Source organism: Tursiops truncatus, chromosome 17 (genome assembly GCF_011762595.2).
Source record: "Tursiops truncatus isolate mTurTru1 chromosome 17, mTurTru1.mat.Y, whole genome shotgun sequence".
Lineage (NCBI taxonomy): Eukaryota > Metazoa > Chordata > Mammalia > Artiodactyla > Delphinidae > Tursiops > Tursiops truncatus.
The window spans coordinates 29,707,941-29,726,202 of NC_047050.1; the positions used below are offsets into that span (position 1 = coordinate 29,707,941).

Sequence of the window (18,262 nt, forward strand, 5' to 3'; positions counted from 1 at the left end):
CATAACTGGAAACAAGAAACTTATGAAAGAAAAAAATCTCACGATAAAAGCAAACATACAGTAAAGGTAGTGGATCAAACATCTATAAAATTAGCATGAAGATTAAAAGACAAGCACAGTAAAATCATTTATCCCTAAAATAGTTGAGTCACACAAAATAAAAAGATGTAAAATATGACATCAAAAGCATTAAATGATGGAGGGGCAGTAGAAATGTGCTGCTTTGAGAATGCACTCAAATTTAAGTCACTATCAACTTAAAATAGATTGCTTATGTATGACCTTCATGGTAACCACAAAACAAAACAAAAAATATAACAGATATACAAAAAATAAAGAAAAAGAAATGTAGACATAACACTAAAGAAAATCATCAAATCACAAGGGAAGATAAAAAGAGAAGCAGAAAGGAACAGAGAAGAGCTACAAAAACAATCAGAACACAAGTAACAAAATGTAAATAATTACATACCTATCAACATTTATTTTTTTAACTTTTTATTATTTTTGCAGTTGTCTCCTCCTTTTATTTATTCTTATTTTTTTTAACATCCTTATTGGGGTATAATTGCTTTACAATGGTCTTTACAATGGTTATTTTCTGCTTTATAACAAAGCAAATCAGCTATACATATACATATACTTTATACATTTACTTTAAATGTAAATGGACTAAATGCTCCAATCAAAAGACAGGGTGGGGCTTCCCTGGTGGCACAGTGGTTGAGAGCCTGCCTGCCAATGCAGGGGACACGGGTTCGTGCCCCGGTCCGGGAGGATCCCACATGCCGCAGAGCGGCTAGGCCCGTGAGCCATGGCCGCTGAGCCTGTGCGTCCAGAGTCTGTGCTCTGCAACGGGAGAGGCCACAACAATGAGAGGCCTGCGTACTGCCAAAAAAGAAACAAACAAACAGAAAGACAGGGTGGATGAATGGATAAAAAAATAAGATAATTAACTTTTGTCATTTTGAAGTATTTCTATATTTCAAGTTATTTTTATGCAAATAGTATTATAAAAAATCATTTCCAAATGCTACTTATAAGAACACTCTTTTGTGTTTTAATTTTATACAAAATTTTTATATCTTTCTGAAATATGGTATTAAAATATGTAAATATATTGTTTAGCATAGGTATAAACAACAGAAGGAAGGAAAAAGTACAAAGAGCTTTCTATAATACATTTTTCTTCAGCTCTAGCTTGTAATACTAACTTTATCATAAAACAATGCCCTTAGCACCATCTAACAAATCATCAAATCCTGTCTGACTTTTCTTTGTAGTATTGTTTATTATTTATGCACATTCACCTAATTTCTTTGCTATCATGTATGATGAAATTATTATAAATGAATTTATGTCCACACTTTTATTTCCTAAATATAACTTTCTACAGGTAAAATTTCCAAGTAAAATGTTATGAACTTGTGAAACAAAATTAGTTTTAGCCATTGGGAGATTACAAAAACAAATAAACCATGACCTTTCTCTGAACTCTACATTCATGTATTGAGCCATCTTTTTGGCTTCTTCTACTTACCATACCCAAACTAGAACTCTCAGTTTCCTTTGCCCACCTGCCTCATTCCCAATGACTCTAAAACTGTTTCTTTTCCATTTCCTTCTTTCTCCATAAATCAGACGAGGATTCATTGGAGTGACAAACGTAGACATTATACTTAATACTTTGTATCCCTTTTACACCTGAATATCAGTAAGTCTTTTCAGGGTTAACTCCAAAATATATAATATTTTGATGGGAATATGAAGGGAATTCTTCATTCCCTTCACACTGACGTCAATCTCTGAGCAAGTCACCATAACTTCCCACTTGGGTACTGTGATAGCCTCCTTTGTAGGTTCTCAGTGTCCACTACTTCTGCCTTCCAGTCGGGTATTACATAGCTGCTGGAATACTCTTTTCAAAACACAAACTGAAGTTCATTGTTTCTCCAGTTAAATCTGCTTACTGATTTACCATTGCTCTTCTAATAACATCTAAACTCAAAAAAAAAAAAACCAAAAAACTAAACTCCTTAACAAGTCCACAGGTACCTTGGGAGATCTGGCCCTGCCCATTCCTCCCAATGTCCAGCCTTCTCATTGTTCTCTGGCTATCCAAATCTCTGGTCAGCTTCTCTTTTCTCCCTCAGGATTTCTGATCTTTGCACATGTGCTTATTTCTATTTGGACAGTTATTTCCCAACTATTCTTGTCACAAAAATATATGACTGGATCCTCCTCATACTTCTGTTTACTGTTAAATATTCTTCTCTGAGAGAAGCTTCCCATGAACAACCAGTGTCAAGAGCTCTGCATCCTCACCACACACACAAAATGTTTTTCCTTTTTCAACAGAGTATATAATTATGCATTTAATGTTTATTTTTTAATACTAAGGGAATTACAGCTCATGCTCAGTCTGTCATTTTGAACAAAGACCTCAAATTCATTTTTGAAGCTCAAATGCAGTTGCTGCTATGTGATCTTATAAAACATTTAAAATTTTTGGTCATAGAAATAATATATATTAATTGTGAAAAAATTCAACATTTACTTGGAAAACATTTACCTTAAATCCCACAACTTTGATGTTATCACAATTAACATTTTTGTGACCACCATTTCAAGTATCTCTTCAATACCATATTCAAACACATTTACACTTATATAAATGAAATCATAACATGCATGCTCTGTTTGTATGGACATTTATTTTAAAATGTCATTTAGAAATTTGGCTTATTTACACCTTTGCTTCCTCTTTATCTCTTCAAATATAACTTTTTAAAATGTCACACATTGTTGTATAGATATGTGTATGATCAGAATGATTTATTATCATTAATTTTACAATATTAGCATAATACTGATATATTTTGGATTGTTTTTCTCAGTTACCTACTATATTATGGAAATGTTGCCAGGTTTATGGTTATAGAGTTAATTCTTTGTAATGTATCTATAGTATTTCTAACAATAATCTCTAAGTTGAGAGACATATCCTCCAAACTATGCTGCAGTAATCATCCTTGTGACATTGCTTAAGTTGTGAAGTTAAGATTTAGATTTGGAAGTGTGACACAAGAACTCATTAGCTTAATATTCTATGGTGTAATAGAACATGCACTTTTTGTTGTTGAGGTAGATTATTTCAATCTATAGTTACAGCTTTTCAGTCATCTCTTTTCAGTGATACTTATAAATGTACCTGGAGACAGGGCTGGGATTAAGATGAGGTGCCAGATTGAAGGGCGTGTACCAAAAACTCAGTAAACAAGATAAAATATTCTTAATGCAGTATTTTGAAAAATAAAAATTAATGTAAAAATCTATGATAAAATATCAAAATTTTAATTAGACAGACTTGTTTTGTTTTATGATGCTGCATTTTTGTTCAATGACAAGTACTGTTGTTTTTCATCTTCCCACAGTTTCTGAACCACTGGGTGGTCAGGTCCCTGCTAGGTGGATTTATGAAGGTTGACAATGGTGTGTGAACAGATTGTGGAATGCAGGGCTTTACATGTACTCATTTTTTTGTTATAGAGCTTTTATTAATATTTTCCACTTGGCTCAAAATATGGGGGCATATTTTGGTAAGTATAAATACAGGGGGCATATTTTTCTTTGTACTTCATTTCCAATATAGCTGCACATGAGAGTGCTAAATAAATATATTGTGATTTACTTATCCAGAAAATATGATTGTATATCTTTATTATGTTCCCTTAATCTTCAGTTATTTGAATATCTAGCTCAATAGTAACCTTAATTAAATCCTGCTTACACTGAAGGCAGTCTGTCAAGGATTACGTCAGTTTGTTAACTCAGATTAAAACTTACTTTTTCATAATTCTTACTAGGAATATTTCCTGACTCTTCAGTTTTAATTTAATATTTTTAATACAAGATACAACAGATATTATTTGTTTATTCACCTTATCATTGATGTCTTCATAGATTATGAAAAATAAAGATAACCATAAACAACAGTCATATGGATAAAATTATTTTAAAAACATGTTATTTCTTTATTCTTATGCAGAGTGACAGGACAGGGAAAAATAATATCTAGAACAGGCTTAAGTTGTGTCTGACACTATCAGTATTTTCTTGAAATCGGGGGCTCATCACGTTCTTTAAATAATGAAAATAATATCAATTTACAGCATTGTTGTTAACATTAAATGAGGCAATATAAGTAAAACTGCTTTGAAAATATCAAAATGCTATTCAGATGTTAATTATTTTTATTATTATATGTAATCTTTCTTTTTTCTGTGGAGAGAGTAGGAAACAGTAAAGGGATATAAAGTGGAAGTATAATGTAAAAGGGAATATTTAAGAAGTAATTGTCATGATCCCAATTGTAATAGTACGGCTAGTTCTGCTAAGAATAGACTCTTGCTATGACAATAGTTTTATTCCTAAGAAACCTCAGAACATTGAAAATCATTTTATAAAATCATTGTTCCAATGGAGAGAAAGATTGAGATTTAGAGTATTTAATCCTCAAAATAATGGTGTTATTTTCCTATAGGAATGCCAATACTGGATTTTTTTTGTTTTTTTGCTTTTTATAGTACAATTGCATACTTCTAAATCCTACCACATCGCTGAACAAATCTGCATTGTTATCATTTTTATCACACATTTTTATAAAAACACAAAACACTTAAAGTTTTATTACTACCCATAAGTTCTGGCTTTCTATTTTATTCACATGTAACTAGTAATTATGAAATAAATGCAATTCATATTCCTTAATTAATTGATCATGTTATAATAAATGAAGTTATAAAACCTTATATTGTAGTAGAATTACATGTATTATAAAAAATAATCAGAGTTTTCTAGTATACTAGAAAGAAGACAGCTCTGAGGATAATTTGAATAAATAAAAGGTTTGGATTTAGAGGGCATGAGTTTGGGTAGTTGTAGAAGGTTTATAGAGAGATATGTAAAATAATGTGGTAATGATAGATATTAAAGTAAAATTCACTTGTGTTAAGCAAATTGATAGTCATGAAGCTTGAAAGCAATTTGGGGAATGCATCAGCAGGCAGAAGTAGCCTAAGAAAATGGTGAAAAAATTCATTTATTCCACAAATATATATTGAGCTTCTTTAGCACTGTTCATAGTACAGAACCTAGTACAAACCTTGCCTTTGCTTATATTCTAATAGGAGATGATCACCAACAGCAAAAAAAAGAAAAGACATGATGTGTTGGAATGTAATTAGTATTATGAACAAAAATTAGGGAGTTATGGGTCTTAGTAGGAGTTGGGGTGGATAATTCAATCATATTTAGAAGTATTCAGAGAAAGTTTTACTAAGAAGCTGACATTTGAGGAGAAACATGAAGTGAGGTAGCATACAATATAGATACCTTGAAAGAGAACTTTTGAAGCAGAGGAAATAGGAAATGCAAAAACCCTAAGGTGGGAGTTTACTTGACATGTTTGAAGGGTGCCAAAGAGACCAATGGTAATGAAGAAGTGGGGACTTTAGAAGGTGAGGTTAAAGAGATAGCTTGGCTCATTGTAAAAGACTTGGACTTTTACTTGGAGCCTAATGGAATCCAAGGACAAAACCTGACATATTTTCAAAGGACTCTTCTGTCTGCAGTATGGAGCAGGGGTGAAATAGGGGGAACATTTACAAAAATATTATATTAATCCAGAAAAAAAGATAAGGATTGGATCATATTCATAACAGTGAAGTATAAGGAGTGGTCATATTCTCTAGACACTATACTCAAAATATACCCAGAAGGCACTAGTGTTTCACATAACCTAAGACGGGAGATTCAGTTCAATGGTAGTAAATAACTAGAACCAAGGTCTTGAACATTTCTAGAAAAGTAATTAAATCCCTGAATAATTAGATTCCATAAAGGAGAAGGATTAAGGGCTTCAATAGAATAATTGAGTTTAAATATTGAAGAAATAATTTTATCACATTTGGGGTTAGTTGAAACCATAAGATGTTAATAAGAATGTATAGAATTTGCTTTGGAAACTGCATTTTAAAACATCAAATATTAGTATGAAGACTATTAAAATATTATGATTATAGTTTTCAAGAGAAAGAATTATTTTCAAGATATTTAAAAATGCACTAAATTTAATTTTTGCTCTTTTAAAGAAGAGATTAAATGTAGTTCTACTCTGAATATGAAGAAAAAGAAAACATGCTTAAATAGCTCCAAAGTAAGCAATTTAGAGTTGACATGAATGATTTATTTTTTGTGATTAATTAGTAACACAGCTAAGCAGAAAAATCTATAAAATAGTTGAGAGAGAGAAGAAGTGAAAACCTACATCTCAGAGTCACTGCCTGAAAATGGAAATCAAGGCAAACATGAGACTGCCAGGAAATGCATGTAGAAATTTAAAAAACCCACAGATTATAATATTTTCTAAAAATATTAGAAAAGATAGGGTGAAGGAAAACAACTTATTTACTGTATTTTAAATACAAGTTGGTTGTTTTCAGAAATAATGATGAATTTATTCTACAGATACATTTTTAACATGTATTTTGGAAAACATATTGTACATTTTAGTTAACAACTATCACTAAATTACCACTTTGCATCAGTTCTGAAAATACTTCTTAAAAATTACACCAAATATGTTATGTTATGTGATGTCTCAATTATGACTTCCTACCAATTACATGCATCCTCCTGTTTTCATTCTAGTTTAGGAAATAATTTACCAAATAATGACCTTCAACTAACCCTTATGCTTGCAACTCCACTTCTATTTTTTCCCTTCATTTTATTTGCTAGAGACATCTCTAGGGTAGGGTCTCTTTGAGTTCTACAAAGCATGCAGATCATCTCCTCTGATGCAGCTTCCTCTCCTATGACTGATCTAGGCTTTGTATTTCTCTACTGTGCTTCATTTGTCTCTACACTTCCATACACTTTTCCCTCCCCCATAGAAAAGTGATGGACCCTCTTATCTGCTAACTGATGACATACTCCCTTATCTCCTTGATGTTTTGTTATTGTTTTTATATTCCTATTTTAAAGAGTCATTCTGGGGAGAGAATGATTAACACAGCTTTGTCCAGATTTTGCAGCTTGCTGTTTAGTCTCCATGTGTTTGTGTTTTTCTCATTTTTCATCCTGTAATTGATTTCTAGTTTCATACTGTTATGGTCAGAAAAGATTCTTGATATAATTTCTATCCTCTCAAATTTGTTGAGATTTCTTTTGTGGCCTAGCATGTGATCTATCCTGGAGAATGTTCCATGTATACTTGAAAAGAATGTGTTTTATGCTGTTTTTTGATGTAATATCCTGAAGGTGTTAATTATGTCCAATGGATGTAATGTGCCATTTAAGGCCTCTGTTTCCTTATTGATTTTCTGTCTGGATGACCTGTCCATTAATGTAACTGGGATGTTAAAGTCCCCTACTATTATTGTATTATTGTCAATTTCTCTCTTTATGTCTGTTAATATTTGCTTTACATAATTAGGTGTTCCTATATTAGGTACATATATGTTTATGAATCTTATATCCTCTTCTTGTATTGGTCCCTTTGTCATTATATAGTGCCCTTCTTTGTTTTTTTTATTATTGACTTTGTTTTAAAGTCTACTTTGTCCGATATGAGTATTGCTACCCCAGCTTTCTTTTCATTTCCATTTGCATGAAATATCTTTTTTCATCCTCTCACTTTCAGTCTGTGTCTTTAGCTCTGAAGTGAGTCTCTTGGAAGCAGCATATAGGGAGATTTTAAAAAATTCAATCAGCCACCTTATGTCTTTTGATTGGAGCAGTTAGTCCATTGACGTTTAAAGTGATTACTGATAGGTGATAGGTTTGAATTACTACCATTTTATTTGTTTTCCAGTTGCTTTTGTATTTCTTCCACATTCTTTTCTTCTTTTAGTCACTTCCCTGTCATTTGATGATTTTTTTTAGTGTTATATTTGTGTTTCTTTCTCTTCAGTTTATGTGTATCTATTGCAGGTTTTGATTTGTGATTACCATGGAGGTCATATGTTTCTCTAGAATTATATCTACTTGTTTCAAGCTGATAGTCACTTTAGTTCAAATGCATTCTAAAAGCTCTACATTTCTTATGCACCTCTCCCATTTTGTGTTATCAATGTCATATTTTACATTTTCATGTCTATCAACTGTTTATTGTAGTTATAGTAGATTTTTGTCTTTTAACCTTTATACTAGTTTATTTAAGTGGTCGACCCACAGCTTTAACTATATATTTGCCTTTATCAGTGGATTTTTCCCTTCTTATAATTTCTTTCTCGTTGTAGCCTTTTCTTTCTTTCTTTCTTTCTTTCTTTCTTTCTTTCTTTCTTTCTTTCTTTCTTTCTTTCTTTCTTTCTTTTTTTAAATTTATTTGGCTGCATTGGGTCTTAGTTACAGCACACAGGATCTTCTTTGCTGCATGAGGGATCTTTCATTGTGGCATGTGGGCTCTTTGATGTGGCACACAGGCTTCTCTAGTTGCAGTGCCTGGGCTCCTCTCTGGTAGTGGTGCACAGACTCAGTAGTTGTGGCACGCTGGCTTAGTTGCCCCATGGCTTGTGGGATCTTAGTTCCCCGACCAGGGTTCCAACCCATGTCCCCTACATTGGAAGGTGGGTTCTTAACATTCCAATGTAGGGGACCACCAGGGAAGTCCCAGCCTTTTCTTTTTTAAAGAAGACCCTTAAACACTTCTTGTATGATTATTCAGTATTGATGATCTCTGACCTCTTTTTGTTTTTGCTTGTCCTAATAAGTTCTGTATCTGTCCTTAAATTCTGAATGATAACCTTGCTGGATCCTAGGTTGTAGTTTTTTTCCTTTCAGCACTTTAAATAAATTATGCCACACTCTTCTGGCTTGCAAAATTTCTCCAGAAAAGTCAGCTAATAACCTTATGTGGGTTCCCTTGTATGTGACTTTGTTTTTTCTCTTACTGCCATTAAATTCTCTCTTTATCTTTAACTTTTGTCATTTTAATTATGATATGTCTTGGTGTGGGTCTCTTTGGGTTTATCTTGTTGGAACTTTCTATATTTCCTGTACCTGGATATCTATTTCCTTCTTCAGGTTTGGGAATTTTTCAGCCATAATTTCATCAAATACATTTTTTACACTTTTCTCTCTCTTCTCCTTCTGGAATACCCTATAATGTGAATATTAGTACACTTAATGTTATCACAGAAGCCCCTCAAACTATTCTTATTTTTAACAATTTGTTTTTCTTTTTGCTGTTTCTGATTGGGTAATTACCCTTATTCTATCTTCCAGATCACTTACATGTTCTATGTCACCTAATCTGCTATTAATTCCATCTAGCATACTTTTCATTTCAGTTATTGTATTCTTAAGCTCTGACTAGTTCAGTTTTATATTTTTCAATTCTCTGTTAAAATTCTCACTGTGTTTATCTATTATTTTCCAAAGTTCAATTAGGTTTCTTATTACTATTGCTTTGAACTCTTTGTCAGGTAAATTACTTATCTCTGTAAATTGCTTCTTCAGGTTTTTTTTTTTTTTCAAGCATTTTTTTCTTGTTCTTTCAGTTGAAAGATATTCCTCTGTCTTCTAATTTTCTTTAACTTTCTATCTATGATGTTAGGTGAATCAGTTAACTATCTTGGTCTTGAAGGTGTGTTCTGTGTAGGAGAATCCCTATACAGTCTGTTTGTGCCCAGTGGCTTTAGTGGGAGAGGTGGATCTGAAGTGAGCATGGGCAGCATCTTCTGGGGTGTGCTGGCAGTCACTGACTTCGTAGGAGGTAGGGATGGAGCTGAAGGTGTTAGAGCCAGAGCCAAGTTCCAGCAGGGGCTTGTTGTATGCTCAATGGTCATCACTACCCTATTGGTGGTAGGGTCACTGTACAAGGGACAAGAGCAAGAAACCTGAGGGAGTTCTGTTCCTCTAGAGTGTGATGGCAGTCTCTGCCTTGGTTGGGGTCATGGTCAGGGCTTGAGGACTTGGAGTTGCAATTCTGTATTGTTTTCACTGGCCCCCCCTCCTTGGTGTGCATGCATTTATTAGAGGTTGGACTGGGGCCAGAGGGGTTGGTGCAATGCTACTTAGCTGGTTTTGCTCCCTTTTAAGTGTGTTCAGGGATGTGTGCTCCTGGGGTGGTAGTTTCCCCCACCCTGGTCAGAGGCAGGTCTAAGCTAGCTCAGTTCCCTCCAAGCATGCACACTTTTATTGGCAAAGGCAGCATCTGCCTTGGTGGGTAGCAGCACCAGAGCAAGAGAGGCTGGAGCAGGAGCCTGGTGCAGGCTGGGGGGCTGGCTGGTGTGGTCTGGGCAATCTGGTTAAAGCCCCAGGTAGTTTTCAAACTGCTGCTTCTTTGCTGTTACTGGGAGTAAGCAAGTTTGTGCCTGAACTCTTCAAGAGTGGAGTCTCAGTTTCTTACAGCCCACTGGTTTTTAAACCAGCTAAGAGGGGCTCATCTTCCCAGTGTCAGACCATAGGGCTGGGGTACCTAATATGTAGCTTGAAACCCTCACTCCCCAGGGAGAATCCCTAAGCCTGTGATATCCCCCTCTTCTTACCTTCATTTGTATCTTGATTCCAGGGATCACTGTTTTTCTTTGTCTGATGCTCAATGTCTATAAAACCATTACTTTATATATTTTACTTTTTAGTTGTTTCAGGTAGGAGGGTAAATCTAGTCCTTGTTAGTACATCAGATGTGTACAAACATTTATTTACTTATTTATTTTCCTGTAATGATTTGGATTTATTTATAATTTATTACCTACTTGATGTGTTCACTTGGTATATCTTACTTTCTAAATCTAAAACTGAACCCTTGTTCATTCTACCAAACTTTCATCTTCTAAAGTATTCTCCATCTCAATACATTCTTCCAACTTATAATTTTATGTCAGGAAACTGGTGGTCTTACAATAATTTTGTCTCTCTCTTTACCCAATCTAATCACGAACCAAAAATACTTCCTGATCCATTTCATTTCATGCTATAGTCCAAGCTATTACCCTATATTCATTTCCACTTCAATCCTCTCCAAAATTAAAAAAACAAAAATCTCCCACAAAAAGCGAGGGATTTTTCTAAAAACATTGTATAACACTGCTGGAAAAAAAAAAAAAAACAAATAAAATCTGTCCATTAAATCTAATTTTAGTCAAAGGACGACAATAAAATGTTCCCATTTGAAATTTACTATAAATTTGATTACTATTTAAAATTTAGTCTTGAATCCCTATCCTATTTTTAATTTATTTAAATAAATTCTTATTTTAAATTTATTATTGAAATTTATAGTTTTAAGTCATATTACAGAAATGTTTTGTGTGGCTTCTACTAAAGGCTTGCATATGACAAGGTTGTTATGATAGAAACAAGCAAGCAAAGTTTAGGAAAGAAGACATAATAACCACCTAAGCTAACTTATTTGCCATGTCTAAGTATTAAATTTAGCTCAAGCATTTTTTTTTTTTTTTTGTGGTACGCAGGTCTCTCACTGTTGTGGTCTCTCCTGTTGCAGAGCACAGGCTCCGGATGCGCAGGCTCAGCGGCCATGGCTCACGGGCCCAACCGCTCCGTGGCATGTGGGATCTTCCCGGACCGCGGCATGAAGCCGTGTCTCCTTCATCAGCAGGCAGACTCTCAACCACTGTGCCACCAGGGAAGCCCTAGCTCAAGCATTTTTATGCATCCTAGAAAGAAATAGAAATGCATTAATTATCATCAGTTTAAAAAATCAATTCCAGTGTCAAATTTTTTCTGTCAAAAAGCAAATACTGAAGTACATAATTGACAACATCATGCATTTGAGTTTCTTTTACTCAATGCCTAACCTAAGAGATTTTCTCCATATTGTCATTTTTATTACCAGTCTTCAAAAAACATTTTTATTTTTTAAAATTAAAACATTTATATAGCAGCTATCTACAGATATATGTATATATTTTGTAAATAAATATATAGATTTCAATTACATATGTAGATATAAATTTCAATATCAATATCTATCTATATACATCTACTTCAGATATATAGATATATAAATATATATTTATAGATAGATAAATACAGCTAAATAAATATTATATATCTATATATCTATATGTCTATTGTTTGTGTATCTACCTGCCCATCCATCCATTTGATACATATAACTATTTGTGGCTTTGCTAAGCATATACTTTCCCTCTGATTATGGAAATGTTAGAACTAACCTAATAAAATTTAAGTTTGTAGATTTCCTTGTTCCTAACATTAGATGAGGATAAGAGAATATTCTAAAATATTTTCTAAAGTGGGGAATGATAGAGTATTTCTTATATTTTATTTTTTTCTGGCTAACATTTTGATAGTTACTGAAATGTAGTCACAAATTCAAGACACTAAACATAACAGATTATTTTGGACTGGAAAAATTTTAAACTGGCATTATTAGTCAGTCATCCTGACAAAAGGAGTCTCTCCAGTTATGATATTGATACTACTGGTGATTTCAGTGTTACTCCCGTGGAAGAGTGTTCTTGACATGGAATTGTACTGCTTTTTCCTTGAATTATTAAGCTCACTAAATATATTCCAAACTAATTTTAAAAACTTGACCTGCTAGATGGAATTGTTCATTGTACAATCTGCTGTAATAGCCTTCTAACTGATCTCAGTGCATTAGTTTTACAATACTCTAACCCACCCTCCTCTGTATAGCCAGAGTGAACTTTCAAAAATGTAAATCCCTGTAGTTATTACTCTGAGTGAAAGCCCTTGGATGACTTTGCCTTTTCTTATGACACAGTCTAAAATTCTTAACAGAGTTTACAATGCCCCCTAGGATTTTGCCTTTCCTGTCACTTGGGCCTCATTTATTGTCCAATTTCCTCATTGACCTCTCTGATATGATTCCTCTGGGCCTTCAAGATCAGTGTTTCTTGAATACTTGACTCTGGACCTTTGGACATGCAATTCCTTATACTTTCAACACTAATATCCTCCCTTTCCCCATTGCCCAACTTATTCTTCAGGTGTCAGTTTATATTGTTATCATTTCTGGGTAATATTTTTGACCCAACTAGACTAGATATTTCTCTCTATTACTTTCCATAGAACACGGAGCTCTACCTTTTATAGCAGTTTTATAGCAGTTTCACAGATATAAGTTTCCTTTAATATATGATTTCCCCACTGGATTTTATGTTGTGTAAGACAAGGAACATATTTATCTTTTTCTTTGTTGTATGCCAACATTTAGAATAATACACGAAAATTAATCATTGCACAAAATTATTTGCTAAATAAAGAAATGAATGAATGATCAGAGAATAGGGACTTTTTTAAGCTGACCTCAAAAATCCAAATGTGGGTAGAAGCGATTTCTTGCCTTCTGATTCTGACTTGTAGTAATTACATTCTTCTGAGCACCAAGAAGAGAAATAAGATGATTAGGTTAAGAATAATTAAGATTCCTGACAAAATTGCTTGTCTATCTCTCTTACAGAGAAATCCATCACATCAGTTTTGTGTCTTAGAAACAGCTCTTTCAAATGTGTAAGGACAAAAGATGTAGAGAACCTAAAATAGAATTTCTAAACATCTGTCTATTTTGGTAATCCGTGGTTATCTTATTTACTGCTGCTGACTGTGCTTAGGAAGTGAGAATGCAGGTGACTTTTGAAATATTTTGAGGCCTTACTTATGCCCTTTTTGTGTTGCTACTGTTAACCACCCAGGTCTCAGGAACTGAGTGTGTGAAAAAAAGTGCTCTTTGATGAGGTACCTTTCCTGAGGATTCTCAAATTTGGTGTTGGATTCATAAATATGTAGATAAATTAAGTTCTTTGAAAATTGTTTTATGATCCCTCCTCCTAAAAATTTCAATCAACAGGTGGATTATTATTTTCTTCAATCGTGTCCCTGTGAAATGAAAGGAGATCTGCTATTTTATTTTGGAAGTACATGTCTTTTAATTTCTCCCATGGAAAAGCCCAGCTCATCCACTTCAAACAACAAGGAGAGACATTTTAAAAAATTTCTAATTTTAACATTTCTAATCATTATATATATATATATTTTTTTTTTAAAACTTGAAAAGAAGAGTTACAGTTGCTGTCACTAATCTTTTAATTTTCAACTGTGTATAAGAATAACAAAGAGAATCCAAATCATACTGTAACTCTGATGTCTGCTCTTCATGAATGACCAAACCTAATTTCTGGAAAAACTTATAATGATCAACATTTGTCATCTGAATTTGGATAATCAAATAAAATATATTGTTATTCTGTTCATTGATTCTTGACTGATTAGGCAAGTCAAAGTCAGACAGAAGGTGATGTACATATTAATGATACAAGAAAAATTCAGGTACACACTAGATTCCAGGAAAATAATTTTATAGTGGACTACTTGAAAGTGTAAGGGGAAAATGGATAAAAATAAATCACATTTGGAAAAAAATCACATTTTTAACTGTTTTAAATAATGTAGTTACTGTCATAAATGCTGCTTTTAAAACTATTAAGGAGGTCCAAGTGTATGTGTGTGGGCATCCTTTAATTAAAGTGACATTTTCAGTTGGATTTTTCTATCCCAATAATCTGTGGTTCACAGAACATTTGATCAAATGTTATATTCTTGATAAAACCTAGGAATTTTAGCTGTGAAGTTTCTGAAAATGTTTTTGTATTCCTACACATAATACCATCAAATTACAGCAAGTTTTTGGGTTCCTTGAGGAACTCCCATAGCTTGGTGCACAGGGTGCGTGCTCTAGGGACAGATATAAACAAATGGAACACACTCCCTGGTATTCTACTCCCAGCTGATAATCCACACTATAATTTCCACCATTTTTTCCCCCAAATTGTAAATCTGAGCAAATTCCTTCATGGCCTTTGATTCAGGCTCATACCTTTACTTTGCTCTGTGTTCCTCACTTTCATGCCTTTATAAAATTTCTACCTCTTTTCACTCCAGATTCAAAGCCTTCAGTTTTTAATCCAGTCTGATTATAGAGCTATTTTCTTTTTACTCTTTCTTTTGCTTAATGCCTAGACCTTAACTCAGACCATAACCTAAAGGTAATGAAGCTTAAGCTTTAGGCCTGTCATTTGATTTGCATAAGTTCCTTCCACGGACCTGAGAGAGGCCTTAGAAATGTATTCACATGCTCATAAATTTTTGTAACATTTGCAAAAGGAAGACATTTTAACTTTAATCAATTTTTTTCTCTTAGCCTATCAACTTTCTTTTCCTACACATTCATGACACCTGGCATTGGAGTGGTTTCTGACATTTTGTGGATTCAGTTTAGGGAAAATTGAGTTAAAGATACTTTTCATTTGGTCTACTGGGATATAATTTTTGGTTCTAAGTCATTGCTGTACATGCAAGTTATTATTGCTCTCTGTCCTAGTGTATGAATGGCTGTCAGTATTAACCCTATCACTCACTGAGTGGATCCAACAACATCTTGACATGGGTCAGAGCTGTCATCACCATATACAACCATCCTATGGCAACCTGGTACCAGAAACATGTTGGCAGTCGAATAGCACATACTTCGAAATGTATGATGAGAGAATTGAATCCATGGAAAAGCTTTCCAAATCTTAACGCCCACACATGAAAGAAATGTGGACTTAGATTTTCCTAAATTTGACAGGAATTCTAATGTTTAAAAAGGAAGCATTTCTAAATTATTAAGAATAATTAAAAACATTTTACCAACCAAGCTTCAGAGAATATTCGTTTCAATAAAAATGATATAAAATTGGTGTCATACAAAGAGGTAAAAATATATAAGAAATGTAGTAAAAATTTTAGAAAAGTAAATATAATGGATATACAACTAATTAATAAAAATACTATATTATTTTTCTGGATTTTGTGGTGTTTTGAAATTGTGTAGCTTTTAAAAATTTGTAATGATTATCTATTGTCCTTGCTTCCCTTTCTAAATAAATATTCATGTTTGTTCCAAATTTTTAATTTATAAATTTATGTTCTTTATTTTATTTGTCAGACTCAGCAAAACCTGGAATAGAATCTGCCCTAACTCAATTAGCCCAATAACTCAAAAAAATGTAAATGACTATAATGAAGATTTGGCTAACTGTGGTGGCTAAGTGGTTGGGAACCCTGAGGATCCAGAGTGAGACTACCTGGCTCTACAATTTTTTATCTGTGTGACCTTGAACAATTTACTTAACATATCTAAGCCTCAGATTTCTTACTTTAAAAGGAGGAGGTTGAATTTTGAAAATAAAATTCCTTGTAAGTGTATGATAATATAAAGAATTAAAAATATACTGGGCAATCAACTAAATAAAATAATAGAACATCCATGTTGAAAGGAACCTTGATTTTCTTATAATTCTATATCAGCTCTGTGGATTTCTCACTGCTCCTTCAGATGTGTAGGGGGAGACATGGATCTGGTATGGAAACTGACCTATCCTCCCACTCCTTAAACTAGTGTAGGTCTGCTTTTATTTATATACAGTCTATGTAAGATTTAGTTAAACAAAGCGCTCTGTGACTGTGTGTGTGTGTGTTTGAACGCCACTGCTCTTGTCCAATCCTTGTAAAAGAATCACTTGATAACATTAGTGAATATATTCAAAATTAAAAACAAGTGGTAATCTGTTCTCTATCTGATATGAATATCATATGTGGGAAAGATAGATGTTTTTTGAAAGTAAAAAAAAAATAAAACCGACCACAGCAAATTCTGCTGTCCAGAACAGAGCTTACGTATTCAGTGAAAATAGGAGAACAACAAGAAGCAATTGGAAGAAATATAAACTTCTCCCCAATTCTCAGGATTATCAAGTTTCCCACAGTACATGAGACTGAGCCCCCTGTTGCTTTCTGTTTGGTTGGTTATTTTTAACTATTATTAAAAGAAAATTTGAACTCAAACAGCAGGAGGACTTTGATAGGGAGCTAATATTTGAATTTTGTTTATACATACCTAAGGGTATGTTTTATTTTCTTTAATATTTTAATTGTGCTTTTTAATTAGAAAAAAGTGACCTCTTTATACCTTCTACACAAAATGCCAGACACAATAATATTAATCCCTCTTTAACTTGACAGCTCTTAAAATATATGAAGAAACTCTATCTCCAAATATATTTAATTCCAGTTAACTATTGATTGCTTTATGGCAGGACCTAAAGATACTTTCTTTGATGTCTATAGGTCACTGAGAAGTAGAAATTAATCAGCATCTCTGAAGTTTACTTTCAATTTTAGAGACCATCATGGGCCTTTTGGTAACTCCTCCTGAGGGAAATTTTTCTTGCATTCAGAATTCCTCCTCTTTCTGTGTGTGTGTGTGTGTGTGTGTTTGTGTGTTAGCATGATTTCTTCTTCACTTAGCAATTTTCAGTATTTCATTTTCTTTCTAATCACCATTAGCTATGTGTCCTTGAAGAAATAAAACTCTTTGTTTCTCAGTTAAATACTGCTTCTTTCTTTCTTTATATATTGATTGATTGGTTGATATTTTAACATCTTTACTGGAGTATTATTGCTTTACAATGGTGTGGTAGTTTCTGCTTTATAACAAAGTGAATCCACTATACATATACATATGTCCCTATATCTCCTCCCTCTTGCATCTCCCTTCCACCCTCCCTATCACACCCCTCTAGGTGGTCACAAAGCACTGAGATAATCTCCCTGTGCTATACGGCTGCTTCAGACTACCTATCTGTTTTACATTTGGTAGTATAAATAAGTCCATGCCACTATCTCACTTCATCCCAGCTTACCCTTCCCGCTCCCCATGTCCTCAATTCCACTCTCTATACCTGTGTCTTTATTCCTGTCCTACACCTAGGTTCTTCAGAATATTCTTTTTTTTTTTTTTTTTTAGATTCCATACATATGTGTTAGCACATGGTATTTATTTTTCTTTCTGACTTACTTCACTCTGCATGACAGACTATAGGTCCATCCACCTCACTACAAATAACTCAATTTCATTTCTTTTTAAGGCTGAGTAATATTCCATTATATATATGAGCCATATCTTCTTTATCTGTTCATCTGTCAATGGACATTTATGCTGCTTCCATGTCCTGGTTATTGTAAATAGAGCTGCAATGAACATTGTGGTACATGACTCCTTTGATTTGTGGTTTTCTCAGGGTATATTCCGAGTAGTAGGATTGCTGGATGTTATGACAGTTCTATTTTTAGGTTTTAAGGAAACTCCATACTGATCTCCATTGTGGCTGTATTAATTTACATTCCCACCAACAGTGCAAGA

The 18,262-nt window shown here is 33.5% G+C and overlaps 1 protein-coding gene across 1 annotated transcript in view; it reads left to right on the plus strand.

Moving 5' to 3' along the window:
* Positions 1–18,262, plus strand: part of CNBD1 (cyclic nucleotide binding domain containing 1) — a 409,277-nt gene that overhangs the window by 242,788 nt on the left and 148,227 nt on the right. The window lies entirely within an intron of this gene.